Consider the following 17253-nt stretch of genomic DNA (forward strand, 5'->3'; position numbering starts at 1 on the left):
GTGGGAGTACTGTCTTTTAAGTCACTGTGCAAACTCATCTGTGAGTTTACTGTGCTAAAAGCCACTGTGTGCACTCTGCACCCTTCGCCTGTGGGTGTACTGTGCTTTTAAGCTGCTATGTGTACTCTGCCCCTTCCATCTGTTGGAGTAAAATTCTTTAAGCCGCTGTGTGTACTCTGCATCCTCTGCCTGTAGGAGTACTGTGTATTAACAATCTCGTTGCCATTTCTAGGCCCCAAAAATAATTGTTCAGGCCTGGTGTGTGTACTTTTGTACTTTTGCAAATCAATATATCGCATCAGCAGTCTCATTGCCATTTTCGTGGCCCAAGAAATTATTTTTCATGTCTCTTGTGTTTTTGTCATGCACAGTGTAGGAAAGACTTAGTGCAACATGAAGGGATAAGGGGAAGAGAATCTAACAATAGGGAAGGGGGAGTGAAGACCCCTATGGAAGATCTAACATCACCCTGTTTGCTCTAAGCGTCCCTATATAGGTTTTGCACCAATCACTGAGCAGGCTACCTAACCCCTGCCTGACCCTGGCTATAAGCCCTGCATAGAGAAGAACAGGATATCACTAGTCAATCCCCACTACCACTAAAGACAGATGGCATACCCAAACATGGGGAATACTTAGCTTGAGTAGACTCAGAGAGAAACACAGATGTCCTCCAAACACCAAAGAGGAAGCTAGTCGACTGCTATAGCTCCAAACCTCAACAGAGAAATGGAAATATCACCAGCAACTTCCAACGGAAAACTGGGAGTTATAAACACCCCAATTCAGGTGTGTCAACTAGGGGGAAGGCAGCCACTGGGTCCTAGAATCAGAAGGACTAGGAAGAAGTCGGCAAAGCATACTGCTGAGACCTTCTGCAGTTAGATGCAATGCGACGTTCTGCAGTCTCTGAAACACCTGTGACAGTTTTTTTGTACTGCTTTTGCAAATCAATATACTGCAGCAGTTGTCTTGTTACTATTTCTGGGCCCCAAAAAGAATTTTTCTGTACTGTGTGTATTTTTATTCATCTGGAAAATAAATAATTTGCATTAACCTACTCATTGCCATTAATATTCTAAATAAATCATTTTTCAGGAACATTATATGTTTTCTAGTATTCTGGGAAATAAATAATTGGCATCTGCCATCTCATGGCCATTAGTAGACTCAAGAAATAATTTTTCAGGAGCGATGTGTGTTTTCTATTAGCCTGTGGAAAAAATAATTGTCATCAGCCAACTCTAGGCCACATAAATAAATTTTCTTGCGCAATGTGTGTTTTTTAGTAGTCTGTGAAATAAATAGTTGGCAAAAGCTGACTCATTGCCATTTCTAAGCCAAACCAATAATTTTACTGTACTGCTATGTCTATATGAATAGTGTGTATAAAAAATAAGTGTACTCTGCAGCGTTTTTTGTGAGTAGTGTGTGTAAAAATTGTGTGTACTCTGCAGCAGTTTTTGTCTAGTAGTGTGTCTAAAAAAATCTGTGTACTCTGCATCGTTTTTTTGCAAGTAGTGTGGCTATAAAATAAATGTACTCTGCCTCATTTTTTTGCGAGCAGTGTACCTAAAAAAAAATCTACTCTGCAGCCGTCTCTTTCTTTCCCATTTGTGGGCCTAAAAAATAATTTTATTATATCACTGTGTCTATACAAGTAGTGTTTAAAAAAAAAATCTACTCACAGATGTCTTTTTTTGAGTAGTGTGCCCAAAAATGTTTTTTACTTTACTGCTGTATTTGTACCTCTTGTCGCCGTGCCTAAAAAAAATTGTCTTTAAGCCTTTGCAATCCTGCCTCTATGAGTCCTGTGCCAAAAAGCCTCTGGGAATACTGTGCCAAAAAAGCCTCCAGGAGTACTGTGCCAAAAAGTCTCTGGGAGTACTGTGCCTAAAAGCCTCTGGGAGTACTGTGCCAAAAAGCCTCTGGGAGTACTGTGCCAAAAAGCCTCTCTGTGTACTATGCAGCTGTGTGTGTATGAGTAGTGTGCCTAAAAATAATTATACTCTGCCTCTGTGTCTGTATAAGTTGGGTGCCTAAAAATAGTTATGCTCTGTACTCGTGTCTGTGGGAGTACTATGCAAAAAACTAATTTTTCTACTATGCAACCATGTCTGTGGGAATACTGTGCCAGAACAATCTGTGTGTGTACTTCGCACGCATCTCTGTGTGGGTACTCTGCAAAACACCCTTTTAAAAAGATAATTTGGGGGTAGGCTAAAAAACATTGTGACTAAAAAACAGAATAAGCAAACTGCGGTGCAGTCTAACAATGGCTGGGTGCAGCTGGTATACTCTTGACGCCTGGCCTGATAATGATGTGAATAGTCCCTGTTCCTCTTTCTCTTGCTGTGCCACCACCTCATCCATCATTGACTGAAGCTTTGTTTTACTATGAGGCATAGAAGTGGGATAGTAATGCTAAGGTTGATGGCATAATCAGCACTGGCCATGTTGGTGGAGTACTCGAGCAGCGCAACATGGCACACACGTCCCACATGGAAGGCCACTTGTTGGTTATGAAGTGCTGTTGATCCACAGAGTGACTCACCCATGCATGCTGCATCTCAAACTCCAGTATCGCCTGCTTCTGCATGCACTGTCTCTCTAGCATGTGCAAGGTGGAGTTCTATCTTGTGAATACGTCACATATGATGCGGTGAGTGGGAAGACAGAAGTGAAGCTCCAGCGCAGAAAGGCAAGCAGCAGCAGGGTGAGAACACCAAAAGCACGCATAGACAGCCTGCACTTTCTGACCAGATGAGAAGACGGTGGAGGAAGCGGAGTAGGAGGAGGAGGCGGCAACATGGACAGAGACAGCTGTTATGATTGAGTCACCGTAGGAGGCAGACACAAAAATAGAAGCTACGTCCAGAAAACCAGAGAAGTTGGCAACTATCAGATTGCAGACCCCTGAACCTATCAACACAACTAGCAGTAGCCGTGGGGGGTTCCTACGATGCCCTAGACCCCTCGATCACAGCCGGAGCGCTAAATAGCCTAAAGACAGAAAAGGAAATCTAAACTGCCCCAGAGCAGACCCCAAAGTAAAAGGCAGCCCCCCACATATAATGACGGTGAAGCAAGATGAAAAAACACTCACACAGATAGAAAGATAGGCTGAGCAAACGATGGGGCCCAAGCTAGCTAAACAGAACAGGAAAGGAAGGTTGCTGTCTGCAATCTGCCAAAACCCTATCAAAGACATAAGCCAACAAGCTGATATGAAAAAGACCCTGAAGCAGCTAGGCTTCAAAAACTAAATCAGCACTCAGGTATTTTCAGAAGACAGAGCTAAAGGAATTCAGCACACCCCAGCAGGGAATAGCAGAAATCCAGAAAAACAAAGCAAAACAAAGTCTAAGCACAAATGCAAAAGGCCGAGCAGAAAACTTAGCTTTAGAGGAGCAGGAATTCAGACTGGTCTCCAAGGATCCCACAGAGAAATCACCCGCAGGGCAGAAGGGCGTCGGCAGCCTTATATCCAGTCAGTAACTCCACTCAGCCAGTCATCATCATCAGACTCAGGTGCTTGATAATCAGGCTCACTACCTTTCTTTACCAGAAGAGGGAGTTCCTCGGGCCTCAGTAGTGAAGGGGAAAATGAACTCACAACAGTACCTCTCCCTTGAGGAGGGGTCACCGAACCCTCAACCACGCCACCAGGGCGATCAGGGTGAGCCCGATGAAAGGCACGCACCAATCTTTTGGCATGAATATCAGAGGCAGAGACCCAGGAATTACCCTCCTGACCATAACCCTTCCACGTAACCAAATACTGGAGTCTCTGTCTAGCAAGACGGGAATCCAGTACTTTCTCTACCTCATATTCCATGTTACCTTCAACCAATACAGGGTCTGGAGGTGCCACCCCCGGAACAACAGGTTCAACAAACCTCTTCAACAAAGATTTATGGAACACATTATGGATTTTAAATGTGACAGGAAGAGCCAAACGAAAAGAGATCGGATTAATAATCTCCAAAATCTTGTAAGGTCCAATAAATCTAGGCTTAAACTTAGGAGAAGCCACCTTCATAGCAATATTTTTTGATGATAACCACACCATATCACCAACCTTAAACTGGGGACCAATGGTCCTATGTCAGTTGGAAAACCGCTGGGCCTTTTCCTGGGAGAGAGATAACTTATCCACCACTTGGTCCCAGATCTGGTGCATTCTCTCCACCACAGTGTCAACACCTGGGCAGGCAGAGGGCTCCACCTGCCCTGAAGAAAATCGAGGATGAAACCCAAAGTTACAAAAAAAAGGTGACATCAAAGTGGCAGAACTAGCTCTATTATTTAAAGCAAATTCGGCCAAGGGCAAAAATGAAACCCAATCATCCTGATCAGCAGAAATAAAACATCTCAAATATGTGTCATGATCTGACAGTTTTAAATTGCACTGGGTGAACTTTTTTTACTTTGGAAAGTTCCAAGGTGTCTTGACTGTCCCCGGTGGTGGTTAGTGGTATTGCACTTTAGGTTTTTGTGCACTTAATTATGGATCAGGTGTGACACCCTATAAAGGGGTGCTAGGGGTGTGCAGTCACTGGCTGTGATATTGTGAGTTTGTTTTCACTTTGAGTTTGAGAGCCTGGAGGAAGGATGGAGCTGGTGAGGAGTCCTGCGCAGCTTAGCCAGGGGGGACATGTTTCAGCTATGGTGTCTGGACGAAGGGCTGGCATGGCGTGGTGGGGTCGCAGTGATGGTGTCAGCGGGAAGTGTCTGCATGGGCTGGTGGAGTGGCGACTATGGAGAGTGGCACTCACCATGTGGGACTTGGCTGCTGAGCTGGACTCAAGCATGCTCGACTTCGTGTCAGAAGCTGAACTCATCCTTGGGACTCTGTTTACTAAGCAGCTGCAACTGGTGGTGGACTCTGCTCCAAGGCTGCACTAAGGTGAAGGATCCTGTTATGGTGATGGATCCGGGTGGAGGAGAAGATGCACGCAGGTGGTGGGCTCTGTTGCTAGGAGCGCACGCAACAGAGCAAAGCTAAGTGGTGTTTCCCCTGTATTGTCTCTTTCCTCATGTGTGTTATTAGTGCAGTGGTGGGATTAGTCTCCGCACCGACCCATTCCCTAGTGAGGCTTTAGGGTCAGGGTGAGCAAGGGCGTTAAGGTACGCGTGCGGCGACAGGTGCGGAGCCTGTTTAGGGAATGTAAGTAGTGCAGGGACACTGGCTCAGGGGAGCTTAGGAGGTCTCCACGTCCCCCATTCCCTATCGCAGGGCCCACCATTGTTAAAGTTTCCCAGGTTCCCCCTTTATTATTCGATTATTGTATAACATGTAATACCTAAATTCGCCAGGTGGAGGCGGCGTATCCACCGGCACGTTTTATTATTTAAATGCGCCCCACTGGAGGCGGTGTATCCAGGGTCACGTGTGTCACATGGGTTCGCCTTGCGGAAACATCTGCGTCCAGACACACGTGACCATGACAATATGACTCCAAGGTTTGGTTTGTTCTCTCTGTCTGCCCATTGGTCTGAGGGTGAAAAGCAGAGGAGAAGGACAACTGAATTCCCAGCTTGGAACAGAAAGTTCTCCTTTCTGTTCTGTTGCGAGCAGGGCCCTCTTTCCTCTTGGTATTTGTTATAATCTACTGTATGTGATTATTGTTATGCTGTAATGTCTATTGTCTGTACAAATCCCCTCTGAAATGTAAAGTGCTGCGGAATATGTCGGCGCTATAAAAATAAAATTTATTATTATTATTATTATTATTCTCCAAAATCTAGACACAAACTGGACTCCTCTGTCAGATACAATGTTCTCAGGAATCCCGTGCAAGCGAACCACCTGTTGTAAAAACAGGGGCACCAACTCAGAGGAAGACGGCAACTTAGGGAGTGGTACAAGATGAACCATCTTAGAGAACCTATCACAAATCACCCAAATAACAGTCATCCTTTGAGAGACAGGCATATCAGAGATGAAATCCATTGAAATATGGGTCCATGGCCTCTTGGGGACAGGCAAAGGCATCAACAACCCACTACAGCGAGAACACGATTTAGACCGGGAGCACGTCCCACAGGACTGCACAAAATTCCTGACATCATGAGACAAGGAGGGCCACCAAAAAGACCGACTCACCAGATCTCTAGTACCAAAAATACCTGGATGACCAGCCAAAGCAGAGCAATGAACTTCAGACATCACTCTCTTCTTCCACTGGTCAGGAACATACAACTTTCCACTGGGACAACGCTCAGGTTTGTCCTCCTGGAACTCTTCCAGAGCATGTCTCAAATCGGGCGAGATGGCAGAAAGAACTACCCCTTCGCCTAAGATGGTAGCAGGCTTGGTCACCACAGGAGAATCAGCAAAGAAGCTCCTAGAGAGGGCGTCTGCCTTGACATTCTTAGTTCCAGGAAGAAAAGAAACCAGAAAATCAAAACGTGTAAAAAACAAGGCCCACCTAGCCTGTCTAGGGTTCAAGCGCTTAGCCGACTCTAGGTAAATCAAATTCTTGTGGTCAGTGAGGACCACGACTTGATGCTTAGCTCCCTCCAACCAATGTCTCCACTCCTCAAATGCCCATTTCATGGCCAACAGTTCACGATTCCCCACATCATAGTTACGTTCAGATGGAGAGAACTTTCGGGAAAAGAAAGCACAGGGATTCATTTTAGATGTTACAGGATCCTTTTGGGACAAAACAGCTCCTGCACCAATCTCAGAAGCATCCACCTCTACCTGGAACGGAAGTGAGACATCAGGTTGCCGCAAAACCGGGGCGGAGGTGAATCTTCGCTTCAGCTCCTCAAAGGAAGAAACAGCCTCCGGAGACCAATTTAACACATCAGCACCCTTCTTAGTCAAATCAGTCAATGGCTTGGCAATACTAGAAAATTTTGCTATAAATTTCCGATAAAAATTAGCAAAACCCAAAAACTTCTGGAGGGCATTCAAAGAAGTGGGCTGAACCCAATCGTAAATGGCCTGTACCTTGGCCGGGTCCATTTCAATAGTTGACGGGGACAAAATAAATCCCAAAAAAGAAATCCTCTGTACTCCAAAAAGGCATTTAGATCCTTTGACATACAGGGAATTCTCCCACAAGATCCGGAACACAGTCCGAATATGTTCCACATGAGAATCCCAATCCTTGGAGAAGATCAAAATATCATCCAGATAGATAATCAAAAATTTATCGACAAAATCTCGGAAAATATCGTTCATGAAGCACTGGAAGACAGAAGGGGCATTAGTGAGCCCAAAAGGCATCACCAGGTACTCAAAATGTCCCTCCGGAGTATTAAACGCCGTCTTCCATTCATCCCCATGCTTAATGCGAATAAGATTATACGCCCCCTTGAGGCTAAGCTTGGTAAACCAGCAAGCACCTTTAACTCTGGAGAATAGATCAGAAATCAGGGGTAACGGATACTGATATTTAACAGTAATTTTGTTGAGGGCACGATAATCAATACAAGGTCTTAATGATCCATCCTTTTTGGCCACGAAAAAAAAAACCGGCACCTAAGGGTGACGAGGATGGTCTAATATGACCCTTCTCCAACGCCTCCTTAATATAGGATCGCATAGCCTCGTGCTCGGGTACAGATAAATTGAAGAGCCGACCCTTGGGAAATTTACACCCCGGGCTCAGTTCAATTGCACAGTCATAACTCCTATGAGGAGGCAAAGACGCAGACTCATTCTCACTAAATACATCATAAAAGTCCGCCAAATAGTCAGGAACATCATGCGACTGAGGAGAGGTGGAAAACACCGGAGCCTCACTAAAGGCACACCGACAACCCCAACTCACCACAGACACAGATTTCCAATCCAAAACTGGATTATGAATTTGTAACCAGGGAAACCCCAGAACAATAGTATCATGCAGATTATGCAACACCAAAAATCTGCAATTTTCTTGATGGTCTGGGGCGACCCGCATTACCACCTGGGTCCAAAACTGAGGTTTATTTTTAGCCAAAGGAGTAGCATCAATCCCCCTCAAAGGGATAGGCGTCTGCAGAGGTGTCATCGGAAATCCACAACGTTTAGCAAAATCCAAGTCCATTAGGTTTAGGGCTGCTCCCGAATCCACAAAAGCCTTGGCGGAAAATGTGGACAGGGAGCAGATCAGAGTAAAGCCAGAAGAAACTTAGGTTGAACACCACCAACAGAAAACGTGTGTGCAAAGCGTTTCTCTCGTTTAGGACAGACAGAAATAATATGCAAGGCATCTCCACAGAAAAAACACAAGTTATTACGCCTTCTGAACTCCTGACGCTGCTCTCTGGAAAAAACTCTATCACATTGCATAGGTTCAGACATTTGTTCAACAGGTGGCAACACCTCTCATGCAGCTTTGCGTTCGCGCAAACGCCGATCAACCTGAATGGCTAATGACATAGAATCGTCAAGACCAGAGGGAACAGGAAATCCCACCATAGTATCTTTTACGGCTTCTGACAACCCCTTCCGAAAGAGAGCAGCCAAGGCATTATCATTCCAGGTAGTAAGTACTGCCCACTTTCGGAATTTTTGACAGTACAATTCTGCAGAATCACGACCCTGGTTCAATGCCAGCAGGGTCTTTTCAGCCTGATCAATGGCATTAGGTTCGTCATACAACAACCCCAAGGCCTGAAAAAATGCGTTCACATTAGTCAGAATAGGATCATCTGGTTTCAAAGAAAACGCCCAATCCTGGGGATCGCCACGCAGCAAAGAGATGACAATTTTAACCTGCTGCGCGGAGCTCCCTGACAAGTTAGGCTTCAAGGCAAAAAATAATTTACAATTATTTTTGAAATTCAAAAATTTAGACCGATCCCCAAAAAATACATCAGGTGTAGGAATCTTTGGTTCAGCAGCATGTGAATGAGCAAGGTAGGCGGAAATTCCCCGCACTTCCGCAGCGAGCTGCTCCACACGATCAGACAATTGCTTTATCTCCATTGAGAGAAAAAAAAAATTCCCCCTACGGCCTCAGAAATATAGAGGAAAAAATATACACACTTTTTTTTTTTTTTTACAATTCTTTCCTGCTATTGAGTACCCTAGGATCTGCGGTATGGCGGGTGATTCTGTTATGATTGAGTCACCGTAGGAGGCAGACACAAAAATAGAAGCTACATCCAGAAAACCAGAGAAGTTGGCAACTATCAGATTGCAGACCCCTGAACCTATCAACACAACTAGCAGTAGCCGTGGGGGGTTCCTACGATGTCCTAGACCCCTCGATCACAGCCAGAGCGCTAAATAGCCTAAAGACAGAAAAGGAAATCTAAACTGCCCCAGAGCAGACCCCAAAGTAAAAGGCAGCACCCCACATATAAAGACGGTGAAGCAAGATGAAAAAACACTCACACAGATAGAAAGATAGGCTGAGCAAACGATGGGGCCCAAGCTAGCTAAACAGAACAGGAAAGGAAGGTTGCTGTCTGCAATCTGCCAAAACCCTATCAAAGACATAAGCCAACAAGCTGATATGAAAAAGATCCAGAAGCAGCTAGGCTTCAAAAACTAAATCAGCACTCAGGTATTTTCAGAAGACAGAGCTAAAGGAATTCAGCACACCCCAGCAGGGTATGGCAGAAATCCAGAAAAACAAAGCAAAACAAAGTCTAAGCACAAATGCAAAAGGCCGAGCAGAAAACTTAGCTTTAGAGGAGCAGGAATTCAGACTGGTCTCCAAGGATCCCACAGAGAAATCACCTGCAGGGCAGAAGGGCGTCAGCAGCCTTATATCCAGTCAGTAACTCCACTCAGCCAGTCATCATCACCAGACTCAGGTGTTTGATAATCAGACTCACTACCTTTCTTTACCAGAAGAGGGAGTTCCTCGGGCCTCAGTAGTGAAGGGGAAAATGAACTCACAACAGACAGCTGACTTAATGGCTCAAGGCCGGCCATGGTGCACAGTAGCAGCCAAACTAATGGCTAGTGGCCAACCTTGGTGCTTTCACACCCTGACCCCTCTTTTGCTGTACAGCTGGGGCAGCATGACCACCACCTCATCCCACATCTCATCATCACACATCTACAGTCAACTCAGCTGCCCTACTAATCCACTTCTGTCCTCGCTACGCCTCTACTTTTCCCCTCTGCTAATCCCTTCATTGTCTCCCAGTTCCATAACATATCCACTTCAAGCTTCTAACACTGACCTACAAAGCCATCCATAATCGGTCTCCCTTATATATCTCTATACTATTCTCGCAATATCTCCCACCACATAATCTCTGGTCCTCCCAAGACCTCTTCTCTCCTCCACAATCATAATTTCCTCATTCAATCATGTGCAAGACTTCTCTCGAGTATCCCCCTTCCTGAAGAGTTCTGTGGCCCAACACATCCGATTATCCCCTACATTCTGAAATTTCAAGCCGATCATAAAAATGCATGTCTTCAAAATAGCTTAATTCCTGCATTTACCCCACTGCCAACTCACCAACACCAAAGCGGCTGCAGCCCCCGAACCTACTGTCCCCTTCCTCATTATCCTGTAGAATGTAAGGCCGCAAGGGTAAAGTCCTCTCTCCTCTGTTCCTGTCTGTCACTATTAGTTTGTTCATTTTAATTTCCATTTGTGTTTTGTGTGTAATCTCTCCTCATGTACAGTATCATGGAATCAATGGTGCTCTAAAAAAATTACTAACCATAATAGTCTGCTGCATTATGTTACACCCAGTCCTCATCTCTGCCCTCCTTTCCAGAATACACACAGCAGAAAGCTGTAGCAGTTGGCACCGGGGCAGGGCCGGACTGGGACTAAAATTCAGCCCTGGCATTTGAAGTTACACAGGCCCACTAGTCACATGGTGACTATATAATATCTTTGTACACTTGTAGGTTACAAGAAGTGAGAGGAGATTAACACGACTATATAACATGTAGTCACAGCTGTGCCCAGTATTTCAGTTCAGTCCGATTTATTGCTTTTAGTTGCAGTACTCCTCCCAAAGCTCTGTCCCCTTTTGTACGCATGGTGACAGAATTTCTGGCAGAACTGCTATCCATTGGGCAACCAGACCCCCTGGTCATAGCCGCCCCTATCATACCTCCCAACTTTTCAAGAAGGGAAACAGAGGCAAAGACTGCAGTGCGTGCAGCGCGCCGCTGCAAATTTTAGGTCATGCCCCAGGCACACCCATTTCACAACTAGTCATATCCATGTCCACGCCCAACCGCACCCATTTAGCACTGCTGATCACACTGACTGGTACTGAGGGCACAGTGGCTGGCATTATGGGCACATTTGCTGGTACTGTGGGCACACTGACTGGTACTAAGGAAGAGAGAAAACTGAGAGAGAGAAAAAAGAAAACAGAGAGAGAGAAAGAAAGAAAGAAAGAAAGAAAGGAGAGTGAGAGAGAAAGAAAGAACAGAGAAAGAAGGAAGAAAAAACAGAGAGAGAAAGAGGGGAAAGAAAGAAAGAAAGAACAGGGAGAGACAGAGAAAGAACAGAGAGAGGGAAAGAAAGAAGTAAAGAAAGAACAGAGAGAAAGAAAGAGAGGAAAGAAAAAGTAAGAAAGAGGGAAAAGAAAGAACAGAGAGTGAGAAAGAAAATGAGGGAAAGACAGAACAGAGAATGAGAAAGAAAGAGCAGAGAAAGAAAGAAACAGAGAGAAAGAAATAATGAAAGATTCTATAAAGATACTATAGCAGCCAGGCTCCCATTGTAGTGCCCACCTGAGCCTCCCGATGCAGGACATATCATGATCTGCTCACATGGACAGCATCCCCGATTCCAAGGTGATCCTGCTATCTATGCTGTCGGAGGAGGACACGGTGATGGATCTGAAGCATTCCTAGTTCCGTCACAATCTCCTCATGAAATTCTCATTTACAGTCACCTTCCAGCACATCACTTCCGGTGGAACGCCATGTGCGAGTTTTAAAATGCTCCTCGGGGCTCCGCCATGTACTGCTGTGTCCGTGGGAATAGCCCGCTTTGTATGCCTCGTACACACCTGGCTCCGCTCCATACATCCCGTACACATATGGCTCCACTCCGTACACACACGGCTCCGCTCCGCATACCCCAAACACACGCGGTTCCGCTCCGTACACCAATTATATACACGACTCCGCTCCCTACACCCCGTACATGCACGGCTCCGCACGCCCCGTACTCACGTGGCTGCGCTCCATAAACCTCGCACACGTGCGGTTCCGCTCCGTACACCTCGTACACGCGCGGCTCCGCTCCGTACACCTCGTACACACGCGGCTCCGCTCCGTACACCTTGTACACGCGCGGCTCCGCACGCCCCGTACTCACGAGGCTCCGCTCCATAAACCTCGTACATGCGCAGCTCCGCTCCGTACACTTCGTACACGTGCGGCTCCGCTCCATACACCTCGTACATGCGTGGCTGCACTCCGTACACCTCGTACACATGCTGCTCCGCTCACATTCACCTCGCACACACGCGACTCCACTCCATACACTTCATAAACACGGCTCTACTATATCTGGGTCGCCCTCCGTCCCAGGGCTGTGAGGTACTCGGTACCGGGCTGGTGTCAGTGGGATGTGTCACAGCAACAGTGACCCGGTCCGTGGCCCTGGGCGCCCAAATCAATGGTGGTTTGTAGAGTTGAGCGACTTTTGGTCTTTTAGGGTCGCGTTTCGTTTCGTGAAACCCGACTTTTCCAAAAGTCGGGTCGAGCAAGATCGGCCGATTATAGGGAAAAGTCGGGGTCGTCCCGAAACACGAAACCCAATGTAAGTCAATGGGGAATAAAAGTCGGCAGTGAGAGGAGGACAGGAAACACACCTACAGTGCCCATTTGAATGCCAAAAGCATCAATTCTTCTTACTTAAGCTTGTCAACCTTAATTAACTTCATAATACAAGTTACGCACTGAAAAATGGGGGTTATTTGGCTAAAGTTGTGGGGGGGGAGGGCTGGCTGCAGGTTTTCATATGCCCTGGGCGAAAGAGCACCCCTTTAACACATACCACAACTCATCATGCTCCGATACGGCAGAGAAATAGCGGTATAGTACAATGAAAAATACCTCGCTTTTTACATCTCATGAAGAGGCCCATCTATTTCTCCATACAGAATCATTGGTCCCATATAATGTTTGAAACAGTATATGATGAGCTCCACATAATGCTACAGTATATGTTGGTCCCCATGGATGAAGCTCCACTGTCTTATGGGCCCAAATAATGCTCCAAACATAATGGGCCCCATTTCTAATGCTCTAGTGTATAATGGGCCCTGTAAATGCTGCTCCAGTGTCTGATGTCCACCTTTGGAATGTTCCAGTGTATGGTGGGCCCCATCTATCATTCTCCAGAGTATAGTGCTCCCCAAAAATTGCTGTCCCAACATTGAAAACAATCAAATAAGTCTCCTCGCTAGGGAATCCCTGTACTTGTCTGGACTCCTTGTCGTCCCCATCTTCCATCTCACTGCACAGTATTTCAACTTTGCAAGTGCTGTGATCCTGAGCAAGCAGGGGGGGCCCACTCGTTGGCGATGGCACTGGCACAGGGCCCCTGATAGTACGGTGGTGTATCTGATGGCGGGTGGGCCGAACCTGCACTTTCATCTGCAGCTTCCTCTTTGTCACCGTGTAAGATGGAACTGTATATGGGAAGGGTAACCTGAGTTTCATCAGGGTCAGATTCAGGTCATGTAGCGTGCGAGGGGAATGTAGTGGTCTGGGTCAATGTACCAGCAGATTCATCGAGCAGTGGCTGGGCATCAGTGCACTTGTGTCGCCCCCAGGAGTACGGTCGCCACAGTGGCATTACCTTCTTCCTAGGGAGTGTGATGTCATGCTTGGGAGCAATGAAGGATCTCTCTAGCAGGTTAACTGATTGGGCGGCGTTATTCCCACGAGTCATGACCCTCCAAACAGCGTTCATGAAGGCAAAGTGTTTGTTTTACGTGGGCAGTATGGTTGCAAAGCTGAACCTTAAAGGAATGTCCAGAAGGGCACCACCAGGAGTGGAGCCTACGGTTAAATTCGACTCCACCTGGGAAACCTCAACCATGCCAGCTACAGAACAGATGCACACATTGCAAGCTTAATTCCGTTAACGAACGAGACTCCGTCATGCCCCGCGGTCCGAGTCCGGCTTACTAGAGGGACACGTGAGGCTCTGGCACATGAGATTGGCCAATAACTGGTGTGTCATGCCCTTACATGTCCGTGGCTGCATGTGCGCTACACTGAAAAGGCCAGCGTTTGTCGCTTACAGGTGCAGATAACCCGCTGAACAACGTTAGTGATGGGGATCACTGATTACAATTATTACCCGCGAACAATGATTTCCCAATAAGTGCAGGTCAACCGCAGTTCTGGAATTAGGCCTAACCGTCATTCCTGAAAAAATGAAAAACTTACGTGTGCAAACCACAGGTGCTGTAGCTTGCTTAACAGCTCGCCAGCCGTTCTCACGCCCAGTATGGATTACACGTGATTGCACAAAGGTGAGAAAGGGTACCGTATCCCCAGATAACATGTATGGATAGCGTACACATTCAAAATATATGTCTCAGGAGGCAGACTCAGACGGTGTCAGGCCCAGTATGGATTGCACGTGATTGCACAAAGGTTAGAAAGGGTACCGTTTCCCCAGATAACATGTATGGATAGCGTACACATTCAAAATATATGTCTCAGGAGGCAGGCTCAGACGGTGTTAGGCCCAGTATGGATTGCACGTGATTGCACAAAGGTTAGACAGGGTACCGTATCCCCAGATAACATGTATGGATAGCGCACACATTCAAAATATATGTCTCAGGAGGCAGGCTCAGACGGTGTTAGGCCCAGTATGGATTGCACGTGATTGCACAAAGGTTAGAAAGGGTACCGTATCCCCAGATAACATGTATGGATAGCGTACACATTCAAAATATATGTCTCAGGAGGCAGGCTCAGACGGTGTCAGGCCCAGTATGGATTGCACGTGATTGCACAAAGGTTAGAAAGGGTACCGTTTCCCCAGATAACATGTATGGATAGCGTACACATTCAAAATATATGTCTCAGGAGGCAGGCTCAGACAGTGTTAGGCCCAGTATGGATTGCACGTGATTGCACAAAGGTTAGAAAGGGTACCGTATCCCCAGATAACATGTATGGATAGCGTACACATTCAAAATATATGTCTCAGGAGGCAGGCTCAGACGGTGTTAGGCCCAGTATGGATTGCACGTGATTGCACAAAGGTTAGAAAGGGTACCGTATCCCCAGATAACATGTATGGATAGCGTACACATTCAAAATATATGTCTCAGGAGGCAGGCTCAGACGGTGTCAGGCCCAGTATGAATTGCACGTGATTGCACAAAGGTTAGAAAGGGTACCGTTTCCCCAGATAACATGTATGGATAGCGTACACATTCAAAATATATGTCTCAGGAGGCAGGCTCAGACGGTGTTAGGCCCAGTATGGATTGCACGTGATTGCACAAAGGTTAGAAAGGGTACCGTATCCCCAGATAACATGTATGAATAGCGTACACATTCAAAATGTATGTCTTAGGAGGCAGGCTCAGACGGTGTTAGGCCCAGTATGGATTGCACGTGATTGCACAAAGGTTAGAAAGGGTACCGTATCCCCAGATAACATGTATGGATAGCGTACACATTCAAAATATATGTCTCAGGAGGCAGGCTCAGACGGTGTTAGGCCCAGTATGGATTGCACGTGATTGCACAAAGGTTAGAAAGGGTACCGTATCCCCAGATAACATGTATGGATAGCGTACACATTCAAAATATATGTCTCAGGAGGCAGGCTCAGACGGTGTCAGGCACAGTATGGATTTGACGGCCCAGATTACACAGCGGAGGAGCAGGGAGAGGTAAAGATTGCAATGCTGGGGCCCTGCCCAAGCAAGGGGGGCCCACTCGTGGGCGTCAGTACTGGCACTGGGCCCCTCATAGTACAGCGGTGTGTCTGACGGCGGGTGTGCACCACCACCGTCAAAGACACTTGATTGCACTATGAGGGACCCTGTGCCAGTGCCCGCGCCCAAGAGTCGGCCTACCCACCTGTCCAGGGCAACGGCACTCGCACGGTGTCGTGCGCTAGGTGGTGACCCCGGCCATGGGGGGGAGGCAGCACAGTTAGGGAGTTTTAGAAAGTGGCATATGTTGATGTTGGACATTCAGCTGATGCAAAAGGCGAAATAGCTGAAGTCCCAGGAAGAGGTGTACCAAAGCAAGCCATTTTTCTGTCACCCTATGTGTCATCAGGGGAAGGTGGGACAAAATCCTTGGAAATCCATGCGTGGTTCATTTTAATGAAGGTTAGATCATCCACATTTTGGGTTGACAGACGGGTCCTTTTTTCTGTCAGGATTGATCCAGCTGCACTGAAGACTCTTTCCGATAGCACACTTGCAGCTGGGCAAGCGAGCTCCTGTAAGGCATATTGGGCCAATTCAGGCCAGGTGTCCAGTTTAGCGGCCCAATAGTCAAAGGGGAATGACCTGTGTGGGAGAACATCGATATGGGAGGAAAAGTAGTTTGTAACCATAGTTGACAACTACTGTCTCCTGTCACTTTCCATCGATGCAGTATTACCAGTTGTGTGAGCGGTATTTGAAAAATCAGTCCACAACATTGTCATGAAACCCCTGTCTCCAACGCCACTTCTGCTGTGTGCACCACGAACACCTCTGCCAAGCTGCCCCCGGCCCGTACGGCTCGTGTGAGAACCATCACCGCTGCTGTGTGCTGGGAATGCCTCAAGCAACCGATTTACCAGAGTTGCTTGTTTATTAGCCAATATTAGGTCAAGGTTCTCCTGTGGCATGATGTTTTGTAATTTGCCTTTATAGCGTGGATCCAGGATGCTGGCCAACCAGTAGTCGTCATCGTTCATCATTTTGGCAATGCGGGGGTCCCTTTTTAGGATCCGCAAGGCATAATCTGACATGTGGGCCAATGTTCCCGGTGTCAATGATGCACTGCGAGTGCTGGGTGGAGGAGCACTTTCTGGCAAATCCACATCCCTCCAGTCACGCACAAACCCTGTACCAGACCTTGCCATGCCAACATTTTCACTTGCCCCACGAGATGCATCCTCCTCCTCTAAGTAATCATCCCCATCATCATCCTCCTCCTCCTCTTCTTCCTCCACCTCGTCCAGGAGAGGTCCCTGAGCAGACAATGGCTGAATGTCATCAAGGATTCCCTCCTCCTCTTCCTCCTCATCAACATTGGCTGCAGACGCCTGCTCCTTAAGGTGCGTCAAAGTTTGCATGAGCAGACGCATAAGTGGGATGCTCATGCTT

This window comes from Dendrobates tinctorius, unplaced genomic scaffold, assembly GCF_039654945.1.
Source record: "Dendrobates tinctorius isolate UK_male_01 unplaced genomic scaffold, ASM3965494v1 ptg000051l, whole genome shotgun sequence".
Classification (NCBI taxonomy): Eukaryota; Metazoa; Chordata; class Amphibia; order Anura; family Dendrobatidae; genus Dendrobates; species Dendrobates tinctorius.